This window comes from Anomaloglossus baeobatrachus, chromosome 4 (genome assembly GCF_048569485.1).
Source record: "Anomaloglossus baeobatrachus isolate aAnoBae1 chromosome 4, aAnoBae1.hap1, whole genome shotgun sequence".
In the NCBI taxonomy this organism is placed as follows: Eukaryota; Metazoa; Chordata; class Amphibia; order Anura; family Aromobatidae; genus Anomaloglossus; species Anomaloglossus baeobatrachus.
In genome coordinates, this window is record NC_134356.1 from 574110356 (window position 1) to 574125305 (window position 14950).

Below are 14950 nucleotides of genomic sequence, written 5' to 3' on the forward strand. Positions count from 1 at the left end.
GCCGAGACTTCCGCAGGTATTCCGCAAGAATGTCCGCAGATTTACCGCAACTATTTCGCAGTACTACCGCAGCTAGTTTTAGGATTCCGGCGAGCAGCTGCGGGAAACCTGCGGCCGTTACCTACGGATATATCTGCAGGTGCGAGCTCCCATGGGCACATAGCCTAAGGGTGTAGTGAATATTTTGTCTCTGGAAAAACACCCATGGAGTCAAACGCAGAGAATGTTGCAGAATTAAAAAGTAGCAAATAAGTCCTAGCAGGTTTTCCAGAGCCTTTGTGCTACCAGTAACATGGAAGCCCCCTATATTTCTGTTAGGGGAGGACGGACCCGACTGGGTTTTTTTTTGTGTGTTGAGCTGAATGCTATTGGTAGTTACTTTGCGTACAGAACATTTTGGATCAGTTCACATTTATTCTGTGCTCCATGCTGAGCACTTACATTAGAGTTTCCATCTACATCTCCGAAATATGTGATTCAGGTAAAACCCTAGATTCACTCATGGTTTTGACTTTTTTTTTTAAATCTGAATTCCGCTTTTACACAATTTTTTTTTTTTTATAGGAAGATAAAGCGCTTTTGCATTGCTGTATTTAGAGATGGGTTTTTTTTTATTTTTTTGCTGACGGAGCTGTATGGCAGCTTGTTTTTTGCGGGACAAGATATTGGTTTTGAGCAATACAATTTTTATTTTATTTACATATGACTTTCTTGATCCTGTTTTAGTTCAAAGTTTTTGCTTTTTTTTTTTTTTTTATAAAAAAGAATTGTTACTTACCGTAAATTTTTTTTTCTTTTTCTTATAGTTCCGACATGGGAGACCCAGACCATGGGTGTTTAGCTTCTGCCTCCGGAGGACACACAAAGTACTACACTAAAAGTGTAGCTCCTCCCTCCGAGCATATACACCCCCTGGATGACAAATCTAACCAGTTTAGTGCAAAAGCTGAAGGAGGACATCCACCCATAAGTAGAGATAGAGTAAAACCCGGAATAACCGGAACCTCTGTCTACAACAATAGCCGGTGAAAACACACGGAACAAGAACTGCCAACAGGCAACAGGGAGGGTGCTGGGTCTCCCATGTCGGAACTATAAGAAAAAGAATTTACGGTAAGTAACAAAATTCTCTTTTTCTTCATCGTTCCTTATGGGAGACCCAGACCATGGGACGTCTCAAAGCAGTCCATGGGTGGGAAATAAACAGAACTGAGAAGTAGGCAAAACCTAACTTCACAAATGGGCGACAGCCGCCTGAAGGATGCGTCTGCCCAAGCTCGCGTCTGCCGAAGCATGAGCATGCACGTGGTAGTGCTTCGAAAAGGTGTGCAGACTAGACCAAGTGGCAGCCTGACAAACCTGCTGAGCCGTAGCCTGGTGCCTGAAAGCCCAGGAGGCACCGACAGCTCTGGTCGAGTGCGCCTTAATCCCTGGCGGTGGGGGCACCTGAGAACATTGGTAGGCATCGGATATGGCCGACCTAATCCAACGAGCTAGGGTTGGTTTAGAAGCCGAGAGACCCTTGCGCTGACCTGTGGTGAGCACAAAAAGAGAGGTGCACCGCCTAAGAGCAGCGGTGCGTGACACAGATTCGGAGCGCCCGCACCAAATCCAAAGTATGCAACGCTTTCTCAAAGCGATGCACAGGGGCCGGACAAAAGGGAAGGCAATGAAATGTCCTGGTTAAGGTGGAAAGGAGACACCACCTTAGGGAGAAAGTCCGGAGTCGGCCGAAGAACCACCTTGTCTTGGTGAAAAACCAAAAAAGGTGACTCCGAAGAGAGCGCAGCCAAATCAGAGACTCTCCTGAGAGAAGTTATGGCCACCAGAAAGACCACTTTCTGTGAAAGTCGAAACAAAGGAACCTCCCTAAGAGGCTCAAAGGGGGGTTTCTGTAAGGCCGTGAGGACCAGATTAAGGTCCCAGGGATCCAAAGGCCGCCGGTAAGGAGGAATGATGTGAGATGCGCCCTGCATGAAGGTGCGCACCTGGGCCAGTCGGGCGATACGCCGCTGGAACAATACCGACAGAGCCGAGACCTGTCCCTTGAGGGAATTGAAGGATAGACCTAGCTGCAGACCGGACTGTAGAAAGGACAGGATGGTCGGCAAAGAAAACGGCCAAGGAGCATGGCCGGAAGAGCGACACCAGGACAGGAAAATCCTCCAAGTCCTGTGGTAAATCCTGGCCGAGGAAGACTTCCGAGCCTTAGTCATAGTGGAGATGAGCTCGGAAGGAATGCTTGAAGCCGTCAGGATCCAGGACTCAAGAGCCACGCCGTCAATCTGAGAGCCGCAGAATTCTGGCGGAAAAACGGACCTTGAGAGAGAAGGTCTGGACGGTCCGGGAGATGCCACGGCATTTCTACGGACAGACGGAGCAGGTCTGGGTACCAAGCTCGCCTGGGCCAGTCTGGAGCAATGATTATAACCCGACGGCCCTCCATCCTGATCTTGCGCAGGACTCTGGGCAAGAGAGCTAGAGGGGGAAAAAACGTAGGCCAGACGGAACTGGGACCAATCTTGAACCAGCGCGTCCGCTGCCAAGGCCTGAGGATCGTGGGAGCGAGCCACGTAAACCGGGACCTTGTTGTTGTGCCGGGATGCCATTAGATCCACTTCCGGAGTGCCCCACTTGCGGCAGATTGACCGGAACACTGCCGGATGCAGGGACCACTCGCCGCTGTCCACGGTTTGACGGCTGAGATAATCTGCCTCCCAGTTTTCTACGCCTGGGATGTGGACTGCGGATATGGTGGACTTTGAGTCCTCCATCCACTGAAGGATGCGTTGAACCTCCAACATCGCCAGGCGGCTGCGAGTCCCGCCCTGGTGATTGATGTAGGCAACTGCAGTCGCGTTGTCCGACTGGACTCGAATGTGCTTGCCCGCCAACAGGTGGTGAAAGGCTACGAGAGCTAGAAGTACAGCCCTGATTTCCAGCACATTGATCGAGAGGGTTGATTCGGACGGAGTCCAAGTGCCCTGTGCTCGGTGGTGGAGAAATACTGCTCCCCAGCCGGAGAGACTGGCGTCCGTGGTGAGGATCACCCAGGACGGAGTCAGGAAGGAGCGTCCCTGAGACAGAGAGGGGCCGAAGCCACCACTGAAGAGAGCTCCTGGCCTGTGGCGACAGAGCCACTAGCCTGTGCAAGGAAGAGGTCCGCTTGTCCCAAAAGCGGAGAATGTCCAGCTGCAGAGGACGCAGGTGGAACTGGGCAAAGGGAACCGCTTCCATTGACGCCACCATCTGCCCCAGCACCTGCATGAGGCGCCTGATGGAAAGACGGCGGGGCTTCAACAGAGAACGCACCGCCAGATGAAGGGACTGCTGTTTGACTAAGGGCAGCTTCACAAGTGCCGGCAGAGTCTCGAATTGCATCCCTAGGTACGCAAGTTCCTGGGTCGGGGTCAGAGTGGACTTGGGCAGATTGACAAGCCACCCGAATTGAACAAGCGTGGCGAGAGTGAGCGAGACACTCCGCTGACAGTCTGCATTGGATGAGGCCTTGACTAGAAGGTCGTCCAGGTAGGGGATTACTGTCAACCCCTGGAGATGCAGAACCGCAACCACTGCTGCCATGACCTTGGTGAACACACGAGGGGCCGTGGCTAACCCGAAGGGGAGAGCCACGAATTGGAAATGTTCCTCTCCGATTGCAAAGCGTAGCCAACGCTGGTGTGAAACTGCAATTGGCACATGCAGATAAGCATCTCTGATGTCGATGGATGCTAGAAAATCTTCTTGGGTCATTGAGGCAATGACCGATCGCAGAGATTCCATGCGAAAATGCCGCACCTGAACATGCTTGTTGAGAAGCTTGAGATCCAGGATGGGCCGGAAGGAACCGTCCTTCTTGGGGACTAGGAAGAGGTTTGAGTAGAAACCTCTGAACCGTTCCCGGGCGGGAACTGGAACAATTACTCCGTTGGCCTGCAAGGATGCCACGGCCTGCGAGAAGGCGGCGGCTTTGGAGCAGGGGGGAGTGGACATAAAAAAATCTGTTTGGCGGGCTGGAAGAAAATTCTATCCTGTAGCCGTGGGAGATGATATCCCGCACCCACTGATCGGAGACGTGCTGAAACCACACGTCGCCAAAGTGGGAGAGCCTGCCACCGACCAAGGACGTTGCTGGCGCAGCCAGATAGTCAAGAGGAGGCTGCCTTAGTGGCAGCGGCTCCTCCATTCTTCTGAGGACGCGGCTTCGCGCGCCAGCTGGGTTTGCGATCCTTGGCTGAGTTAGTGGACGAAGCTGAGGGCTTAGAGGATGACCAGTTAGAGGAACGAAAGGAACGAAACCTCGACTGGTTCCTGCCCTGGACAGGTTTCCTGGTTTTAGCTTGTGGCAAGGAAGTACTCTTCCCGCCAGTAGCTTCCTTAATAATTTCATCCAGTTGTTCACCGAACAGCCGGGACCCAGCAAAGGGGAGCCCAGCAAGATACTTCTTGGAAGAAGAGTCTGCTTTCCACTCTCGAAGCCACAAGCTCCTGCGGGTCGCGAGGGAATTAGCGGAAGCCACCGCCGTGCGGTGAGAAGCCTCCAGAATGGCAGACATGGCATAGGATGAAAAAGCCGAAGCCTGGGAAGTTAAGGCAACCATCTCGGGTATAGAGTCCCTGGCGAGGGAATGTATCTCCGCCAGAGAAGCAGAGACTCCCTTAAGAGCCCACACTGCTGCAAAAGACGGGGGGGGGGGGTGGGAACGAGGCCCCTGCCGCCTCATATACAGATTTGGCCAGAAGGTCAACCTGGCGGTCAGTGGGATCCTTAAGTGAGGTGCCATCGGCCACAGATACGACTGTCCGGGCCGAGATTCTAGACATCGGAGGGTCTACCTTTGGTGAGAGAGCCCACTCCTTGACCACTTCTGGTGGAAAGGGAAAACGGTCATCAGAACTACGCTTTGGGAAGCGTTTGTCAGGACAGGCCCTGGGCTTGGTAACAGTGGCCTGAAAACTGGAGTGGTTAAAAAACATACTCCTTGCTCTCTTAGGTGAGGTAAACTGGTGTTTTTCTACCAGAGAGGCTTGTTCCTCTGACGCTGGTGGATTGAGGTTCAGAACGGAGTTAATGGATGAAATCAAGTCACTAACATCCGCATCACCCTCAGATAAATCAATGGGGTACATAGAGGTAGCGTCTGAGCCCACAGTAAAAGTATCCTCCTCGCCCTGCAATTCAGCTCGTGAATCAGAGCCGTGGGACGAGGAAGGAGAAGAGTCCCTGCGTCTCCGTTTAGGAGGACGGGGTCCTAAACCATGCTCTGTTAGCTCTGCAGAGCGAGTCGGAGCGGCAGAGGCGCCCTGAGAAGGGGGCTGATGCACGGTCAGCAGAGTCCGGGACAGCTGTCCCAATGGAGTCGGCAAAAGACTGGGAGATAGCTCTGGAAAAAGATGCTACCCAAGCCGGGGGTTCAGCCACCGGGGCCGGAGCAGCCGGAGGGACCCCTGAGGAGGCTCCAGGCTGAGGCACCACCATGTTAGAGCAGGCATCACAATGTGGATATGTGCTCGGTTCAGGCAGAATGAGCTGACATGCAGTGCATATATAGAGTACAGCTTTGCAGCCTTGCTCCTAGTGACAGACATGCTGCTGAGGTGGAGGCTCTGCAGTAAAGAATACACACCTTTAGAATGACCCCCTGAGAGTGTATAATAAAGCCCACAACCAGAGGTTGTGGCTTACCAGACCGGTTTTTGTGTGCCCTCCGGATTCCACAGCTCGGACCCCCAGTGGATGCAGCAGCCAGCGCCGATCAGTGTGAGAACGCTGATAAAATGGCGCTGGAGTGAGGAGGGGGGGCGGGGATTAGCCCAAGAGCGGGAACCGGAGGGCCAAGGAGAGATACAGGGGAGGGAAACATCTCCTCAGAGAGGAGTGTCCTCCCCTCTGCTGAACGGCCGGTGGGCGGCGCCGCACTGTTCCCCTGCATGACTGACATGCAGGGGAACTGAAAACGAAACTAGGCCGCAACTGAAGCCGGGGCCTAGATTTTTACATGTGGCCGACGAGCAGGCACCCTCGGCGCGGTTCTCAGGAAAAACCCAGAGAACCGGCCGGAAATCACAGCAAGGTTAACAAACACACTCCCCCCTCAATAAATGTACAAGGGACCCCTGAATAACGTCTCAATACTTAGCTTATGAGACGCAGGGCCATGTCCCTGGGGAGGTTGAGCGCTCCGTCCGGCAGGATCCTGACAGGGCTGCGGATGGAGACCGGTCTCCTGCAAAGCAGAGAGAACCGTGATGGCTCCCACTTCAAGCCAGAGCCTCAGGGGATGGTGAAGGAGCGCGGCATGTGAAGGCTCCAGCCTTGTAAAGTCAACCTTAACAGCACCACCGACACAGTGGGGTGAGAAGGGACATGCCAGGAGTCCAGACTGGACCCGCTTTTCTTCCAAATCTTTGAAATCAAAAATCAGAGAATGCATGTGTGTGTGTGACCTCCTGAACACAAAGCATTGAAACTGGTTAGATTTGTCATCCAGGGGGTGTATATGCTCGGAGGGAGGAGCTACACTTTTAGTGTAGTACTTTGTGTGTACTCCGGAGGCAGAAGCTATACACCCATGGTCTGGGTCTCCCATAAGGAACGATGAAGAAGGGAATTTTGTTTACTTACCGTAAATTCCTTTTCTTCTAGCTCCAATTGGGAGACCCAGACAATTGGGTGTATAGCTACTGCCTCCGGAGGCCACACAAAGTATTACACTAAAAAGTGTAAGGCCCCTCCCCTTCTGGCTATACACCCCCCCGTGGGATCACGGGCTCCTCAGTTTTAGTGCAAAAGCAAAAAGGAGGAAAGCCAATAACTGTTTTAAAGACAAATTCAATCCGAGGAACAACATCGGAGAACTGAACTCTTCAACATGAACAACATGTGCACCTGAAAAAACAAAATCCCTAAGAAAACAGGGCGGGTGCTGGGTCTCCCAATTGGAGCTAGAAGAAAAGGAATTTACGGTAAGTAAACAAAATTCCCTTCTTCTTTGTCGCTCCTAATTGGGAGACCCAGACAATTGGGACGTCCAAAAGCAGTCCCTGGGTGGGTAAAAGAATACCTCGTGATAGGGCCGTCAAACAGCCTTTTCCTACAGGTGGGCCACCGCCGCCTGAAGGACTTGTCTACCTAGGCTGGCATCCGCCGAAGTGTAGGTATGCACCTGATAATGCTTGGTAAAAGTGTGCAGACTCGACCAGGTAGCCGCCTGGCACACCTGCTGAGCCGTAGCCTGGTGCCGTAATGCCCAGGACGCACCCACGGCTCTGGTAGAATGGGCCTTCAGTCCTGATGGAATCGGAAGCCCAGCAGAACGGTAGGTGTGAAGAATTGGTTCCTTGATCCACCGCGCCAGGGTGGATTTGGAAGCTTGCGACCCCTTACGCTGACCAGCGACAAGGATAAAGAGTGCATCCGAGTGGCGCAGGGGTGCCGTGCGGGAAATGTAGATCCTGAGTGCTCTCACCAGATCCAATAAATGCAAACCTTTTTCAAATTGGTGAACTGGATGCGGACACAAAGACGGTAAAGTGATATCCTGGTTGAGATGAAAGGAGGATACCACCTTAGGAAGAAATTCTGGAATTGGACGCAGAACTACCTTGTCCTGGTGAAATACTAGGAAGGGAGATCTGCATGATAACGCCGCCAGCTCGGACACTCTCCGAAGAGACGTGACCGCCACTAGAAAGGCCACTTTCTGTGAAAGACGAGAAAGGGAAACATCCTTCAAAGGCTCGAAAGGCGGCTTCTGGAGAGCAATTAGGACCTTGTTCAGATCCCAGGGCTCCAACGGCCGCTTGTAAGGGGGGACGATATGACAAACCCCTTGCAGGAACGTGCGTACCTGAGGAAGTCGCGCTAGGCGCTTCTGAAAAAATACGGATAGCGCGGAGACTTGACCTTTAAGGGAGCCGAGCGACAAACCTTTTTCCAACCCAGACTGCAGGAAGGAAAGAAAAATAGGCAATGCAAATGGCCAGGGAGAAACTCCCTGAGCAGAGCACCAAGATAAGAATATCTTCCACGTCCTGTGGTAGATCTTGGCGGAGGATGGTTTCCTAGCCTGTCTCATGGTGGCAACCACTTCATGAGATAAACCTGAGGCCGCTAGGATCCAGGACTCAATGGCCACACAGTCAGGTTCAGGGCCGCAGAGTTCAGATGGAAAAACGGCCCTTGAGACAACAAGTCTGGACGGTCTGGCAGAGCCCACGGTTGGTGTGAACTGCGGATATGGTGGATGCCGTGTCTTCCACCCACGTCAGAATCCGCCGGACTTCCTGGAAGGCCTGCCGACTGCGTGTTCCCCCTTGGTGGTTGATGTATGCCACCGCTGTGGAGTTGTCCGACTGAATTCGGATCTGCTTGCCTGCTAGCCACTGCTGGAAGGCTTGTAGGGCAAGATAGACTGCTCTGATTTCCAGAACATTGATTTGAAGGGTGGACTCTTTCCGAGTCCACGTACCGTGAGCCCTGTGGTGGAGAAACACTGCTCCCCACCCTGACAGGCTCGCGTCCGTCGTGACCACCGCCCAGGATGGGGGTAGGAACGACTTTCCTTTCGACAATGAGGTGGGAAGAAGCCACCACCGGAGAGAGTCCTTGGCTGTCTGAGAGAGGGAGACATCCCTGTCGAGGGATGTCGACTTCCCGTCCCATTGGCGGAGAATGTCCCATTGAAGTGGACGCAGATGAAACTGCGCGAAAGGAACTGCTTCCATTGCTGCTACCATCTTCCCTAGGAAGTGCATGAGGCGCCTCAAGGGGTGCGACTGGCCCTGAAGGAGAGATTGCACCCCTGTCTGTAGTGAACACTGTTTGTCCAGTGGAAGTTTCACTATCGCTGAGAGAGTATGAAACTCCATGCCAAGATATGTTAGTGATTGGGTCGGGGTTAGATTTGACTTTGAAAAGTTGATAATCCACCCGAAACCCTGGAGAGTCTTCAGTGCCACGTTCAGGCTGTGTTGGCATGCCTCTTGAGAGGGTGCCTTGATAAGTAGATCGTCCAAATACGGAATCACAGAGTGACCTTGCGAGTGCAGGAGTGCCACTACTGCTGCCATAACCTTGGTAAAGACCCGAGGGGCTGTCGCCAGCCCGAAAGGTAGAGCTACGAACTGCAGGTGTTCGCTTCCTACAACGAAGCGTAGAAAACGCTGATGCTCTGGCGCAATCGGCACATGGAGATAAGCATCCTTGATGTCTATTGATGCTAGGAAATCTCCTTGAGACATTGAGGCGATGACGGAGCGGAGGGATTCCATCCGGAACCGCCTGGTTTTCACGTGTTTGTTGAGCAGCTTTAGATCCAGGACGGGACGGAACGACCCGTCCTTCTTTGGCCCACAAACAAATTGGAGTAAAAACCGCAACCTCGTTCCTGAAGAGGAACGGGAGTCACCACTCCTTCCGCCTTTAGGGCGGACACCGCTTGCAGAAGAGCATCTGCTCGGTCGGGAGGTGGAGAAGTTCTGAAGAAGCGAGTTGGAGGACGAGAACTGAACTCTATCCTGTACCCGTGAGACAGAATGTCTCTCACCCAACGGTCTTTGACCTGTGACAGCCAAATGTCGCCAAAGCGGGAGAGCCTGCCACCGACCGAGGATGCGGAGAGAGGAGGCTGAAAGTCATGAGGAAGCCGTCTTGGTAACGGTTCTTCCGGCTGTCTTTTTTTTTTTTTTTGGTCGTGATAGAGTCCGCCAAGAATCTGAGCCCCTCTGATCCTTTTGAGTCCTTTTGGACGAGGAGAATTGGGACCTGCCTGAGCCTCGAAAGGACCGAAAACCAGACTGTCCCTGTGAAGATGTAATTTACCCTCTCACTGTATATGCTGTACAGATTCCTATTTCAAGCTGGGTTCATTGTCTTATTTGAACTACTTATGTGTACATTTCTATTGTTGTAGGTAATCACCCCCCTAAAATGCAAGGTTATATCCTCTTGAGGCACTTCCATCCCTGGGAGTAGGGGGAGGTGGGCCTAGAGTCCAACTAGTGTAAACTCTGCTTACCTGGGAGATTCAGGCAGAGTGAGCTGAAACTTGAAGGGAGCAGGAGCTCCAGCCTGTGTGGCTGTGGACACGGACGGAGCTAGGCCTGTGTGGCGGCCCGTGGGATTGTGTGGAACTCTTTGGACTACTGTAAGGACGATTGCTTTGTAATCCGGTCCGAGGATTGTCGGGAAGGGCCCCCGAATCTGTTTTACGTGGACTTATCGTGTGCTGTTCTTGCATTCCTGTTAATAAACCTGTTGGATCGTCCCTCGGCCTCGTCCATCCTTTGCTCTGTTGTACTCCCCCGTCACAGTCCCCTCCTCTGTTGGGGTTTGTTTTGTCTGGGTTGAGGTAAGGATGAATCCTTACCCTTGGAGTGTTTAATGATTTCATCCAAACGCTCACCAAACAGTCGGTCACGAGAAAAAGGCAAACTGGTTAAGCACTTCTTGGAAGCAGAATCTGCCTTCCATTCTCTCAACCACAAGGCTCTACGTAAAACCACGGAGTTGGCAGACGCCACTGCCGTACGGCTCGTAGAGTCTAGGACAGCATTAATCGCGTAAGACGCGAATGCAGACATTTGAGAGGTCAAGGGCGCCACCTGCGGAGCAGATGTACGTATGACCGTGTCGACCTGTGTAAGCCCAGCTGAAATAGCTTGGAGTGCCCATACGGCTGCGAATGCTGGCGCCAACGACGCTCCAATAGCTTCATAGATGGATTTCAACCAGAGCTCCATCTGTCTGTCAGTGGCATCTTTAAGTGCCACCCCATCTTCCACTGCAACTAAGGATCTAGCTGCAAGCCTGGAGATTGGAGGGTCCACCTTGGGACACTGGGTCCAGCCCTTGACCACGTCAGGGGGAAAAGGATATCGTGTATCTTTAAGCCGTTTGGAGAAACGCTTATCTGGATAAGCGTGGTGTTTCTGGATAGCGTCTCTAAAGTCAGAGTGGTCCAGAAAAGTGCTCAATTTACGCTTGGGATACCTGAAATGGAATGTCTCCTGCTGTGAGGCTGACTCCTCCGCAGGAGGAGCTGGTGGAGAAATATCTAACATTCTATTGATGGACGCTATAAGATCATTCACTATGGCGTCACCATCAGGTGTATCCAGATTGAGAACGGTCCCAGGATCAGAATCCTGATCAGCCACATCCGCCTCATCACACAGAGAGTCGTCCAGCTGGGACCCTGACCAGTGTGATGAAGTTGAGGGCCGCTCATAGCGAGCCCGCTTAGGCCGTCTGGGACTGTCGTCCGAGTCAGAGTCGTCACCCTGGGGTGCATGCGACACCTCCTGAGCTCGGGAGTGTTCCAGCTGAGGGGGACCAGGGAGCAATGATTCAACAGTGCCCATGGTCTGAGTTACTGGTCTAGACTGCAATGTTTCAAGAATTTTAGACATAGTCATAGACAATCTGTCAGCAAAAACTGCAAACTCCGTCCCTGTCACCTGGACAGCATTCACAGGTGGTTCTCCCTGGGTCACCTCTAGCAGCGGCCCCGGCTGAGCAAGTGCCACAGGGGCCGAGCACTGCACACAATGGGGGTCAGTGGAACCTGCCGGTAGAGCAGCCCCACATGCGTTACAAGCAGCATATAAAGTCTGTGCCTTGGCACGTTTGCTTTTTGCGGACGACATGCTGTTGTCTGCCTTGAGTAACCTAGGAGGGTATATAGCAGAGAGTCACCAGCGACCGTACAGTGTAATGTATAGCATGCAAGCACAAAAATACAAAGTACACTTCGGCACAAGTGGGGGTGAGCCCTTGAGGGCTGCTTACCGCCCGCTGAAAAGCGGGTGTGAGGTCGCAGAATCCCGTGTCTGGGTCTCCCAGTCTCCCCTCTCCAGCTCAGCGTGCAGACAGGAATGGCTGCCGGCGTCCTGTGAGGAGGGGCGGACCGTGGGCGTGCCACAAACAAAGTGCGGGAAACTGGCGTCCCACTGTGCCCAGTGTGAGGGCTGGAGTATGTAAATCAGACTCCAGCCCTCAGCGCTGATGGTCTGTACAGCGTCCCGCCCTCCCCCTGACTGGCAGGTCTGGGGGCGGGAACGAAACGAACTAGGCCGCAAAAGCCGGGGACTGTAGTAATAAGCGCGGCCGTCATACATGCACGGCTAGCGCGGAAGTCCCCGGCGCACCACAAGTCCCAGCTGCGTCGCAGTGAAAACTGACCCCAGCGGCCGGCGCGGCCGTTCGTACTAAGTCTACTCACTCAGCAGCGCTGTAGTGAGGAATGGCACAAGCGCAGCAGCGCTGATGTCCCCGGCGCACTAACACGCCCAGCATGCTGCGGTGTGCGCGCGGTATGCCCGGGGACACAGAGTACCTTAACGAAGCAGGGCCCTGTCCCTGACGATACTCAGCTCCATATCCAGCCGATTCTCCGGGGGCTGTGGAAGGAGCACGGTCTCAGTGCCTGGAGACCGGTAAAGTCCCACTTCACCCAGAGCCCTAATGGGGATGGGGAAGGAATCAGCATGTGGGCTCCAGCCTCCGTACCCGCAATGGGTACCTCAACCTTAACAAACACCGCCGACAGAAAGTGGGGTGAGAAGGGAGCATGCTGGGGGCCCTAGTATGGGCCCTCTTTTCTTCCATCCGACATAGTCAGCAGCTGCTGCTGACTAAACAGTGGAGCTATGCGTGGATGTCTGACCTCCTTCGCACAAAGCATAAAACTGAGGAGCCCGTGATCCCACGGGGGGGTGTATAGCCAGAAGGGGAGGGGCCTTACACTTTTTAGTGTAATACTTTGTGTGGCCTCCGGAGGCAGTAGCTATACACCCAATTGTCGGTCTCCCAATTAGGAGCGACAAAGAAAAAAGGTGTTCACTAAAGGGGTTAACTAGTGTAAATTTTATAAATTGGGATGTTCTTGATGAGGCAATAGCAAATGTGTTCTTTTGTTTTTACTTACATATGCTTATTTCTTGGTAGATTTTCACATTTTTACTTAGTCTCTCTATATGCAAACCCCTTCACCCCCCCGCCGATTTTACATTATTTTTTTTCAGCTCCCCTTCTTATGAGAGCCGTAACTTAATTTTTCCGTCAATCTTGCCATATGGGGGTTGTTTTTTGCTGAATGAGATGTACTTTTAAATGAAACAATGATCTTTACCATATAGTGTACTGGAAAACAGCAAAAAAAGTTCCAAGTGTGGAAAAATTGCAAATAAAAAAAGTGTGCTTGCATGATTGTTTGAGATTTTATTCACAGTGTTTCACTATATGGTAAAACTGATGTGTGGGTGTGATGTCTCAGTTCAGTACAAGTTTGTCGACACCAAACATGTATAGGTTTACTTTTTTTTTTTAAGGGGTTAAAAATAATAAAATATCAGAAGTTTGCCCAAAAAAAGTGGCGCACTATTTTCCGTGACCTGCAGTGCTTATTTTTCAGGATCTATGGCTCAGTGACTGCTTATGTTTTGCATCTCAAGCTGACATCCTTAATGGTACCATTTTTGCGCAGATGCTACGTTTTGATCGCCCGTTATTGCATTTTGCACAAAAACAACGTACTTTTGGCATTTTGAATTTTTTGCTGCTACGCTATTTATTGATCAGATTGATTATATATTTTGATAGATCGGACATTTCTGAACACGGTGATACCAAATGGGAGTATATTTTTTATTTAACCCTTTCTCAATGGGGCGAATGGGGGCGATTTAAACTTAGTTTTTTGGGGTTTTTTTTTATTTAAAAACTTTTTTTTTTATTTTACTAGTTCCCTAGAGGCCTATAAAGGATCAGCTGTCTGATTGCTCTTCCATTTGTTGATCACAGCTACATAGCTGTGAACACCAGAACGGATCATCTCCTGTCTCACACAGCACTTTGCCAGGTGAAACAGGAAGTGAGCCATGATGGCTACAGCAGTCATCACATGACCCTGTGCTTCCATCGGCCCCACGTGATTTCCAATGGCAGCCGGTGAGTAAAGGATTCTGATCACTGGTACAATGTATTGCAATGCACAAGCATGGTATTAAATTACATCAGTCAGCGTGAGACAGACAAAGCCTGTTAGACCATACTTTTGGCATGTTCTAAGGCCACCGTAGCTAGTAGACCTGGAGGGTTTTCATGGCAATGATTAGGTTCCTGTAATCATCTCATGGGGGTCCCAATCAAGTGGGAGAGAGCGCACTACCTATTTCAACTTGCTAAATGCTGCGATCGCTATTGATTGCAGAATTTAGGGGGTTAACCAGACCGGGGGAGTGCAGGCACCAGCCCTGGCTGTGACAGCTGGAGCTCGGCTATCACAGCTCCCAGTGGCGATCGTGTGTACACAGCTCATCAGCCCTCATGATCGCCAAGATGCAAGTTAACAGTTTGCGGGAACCCCTTCCCGACCATGACACAAACTTATGTCAAATGTCATGAAGGTGTTAACAAGGTTTTGCAAGTATAAGAACCTCTGAATCTAGCTACCGTATTTTTCTGATTATAACATGCACTTTTCTTCCTAAAAATGTGGGAGGAAAATGAGGGGTGCGTCTTATAATGTGAACATAGCTTACCAGAGAATAGAGAATGGGCGCTATGCTGGCTGCGATGGGGGCTATGTGGAGCAGGGTAGTGCAACAGGTAAGATATTCTGTCGGCGGTGCGGGGCAGTTGGTGGTGCAGTGGGTGAGATGCTCTGTCGGCAGTACAGTCTTCAAATAATGACGCCCGGAGTCGCTGCATGCGCAGATGAAGCCCTCGGCTCAAAATCTCATCTACGCAAGGGCTGCCTCCGGCCCATTGATCTACTAGCAACGGACTTGAGGAAAGTGGCGCCTGGAGGTGGCGCGTGCGCAGATGAGATCTCGGCTTGTCGTTGAGCCGAGAGCACAATCTGTGCACGTGCTGACTGAGCGCCATTTCTTGGAAGCCCGCACCGCCGTCAGAGCATCTGTGACGCCCGCTACACAGCCCTGCTCC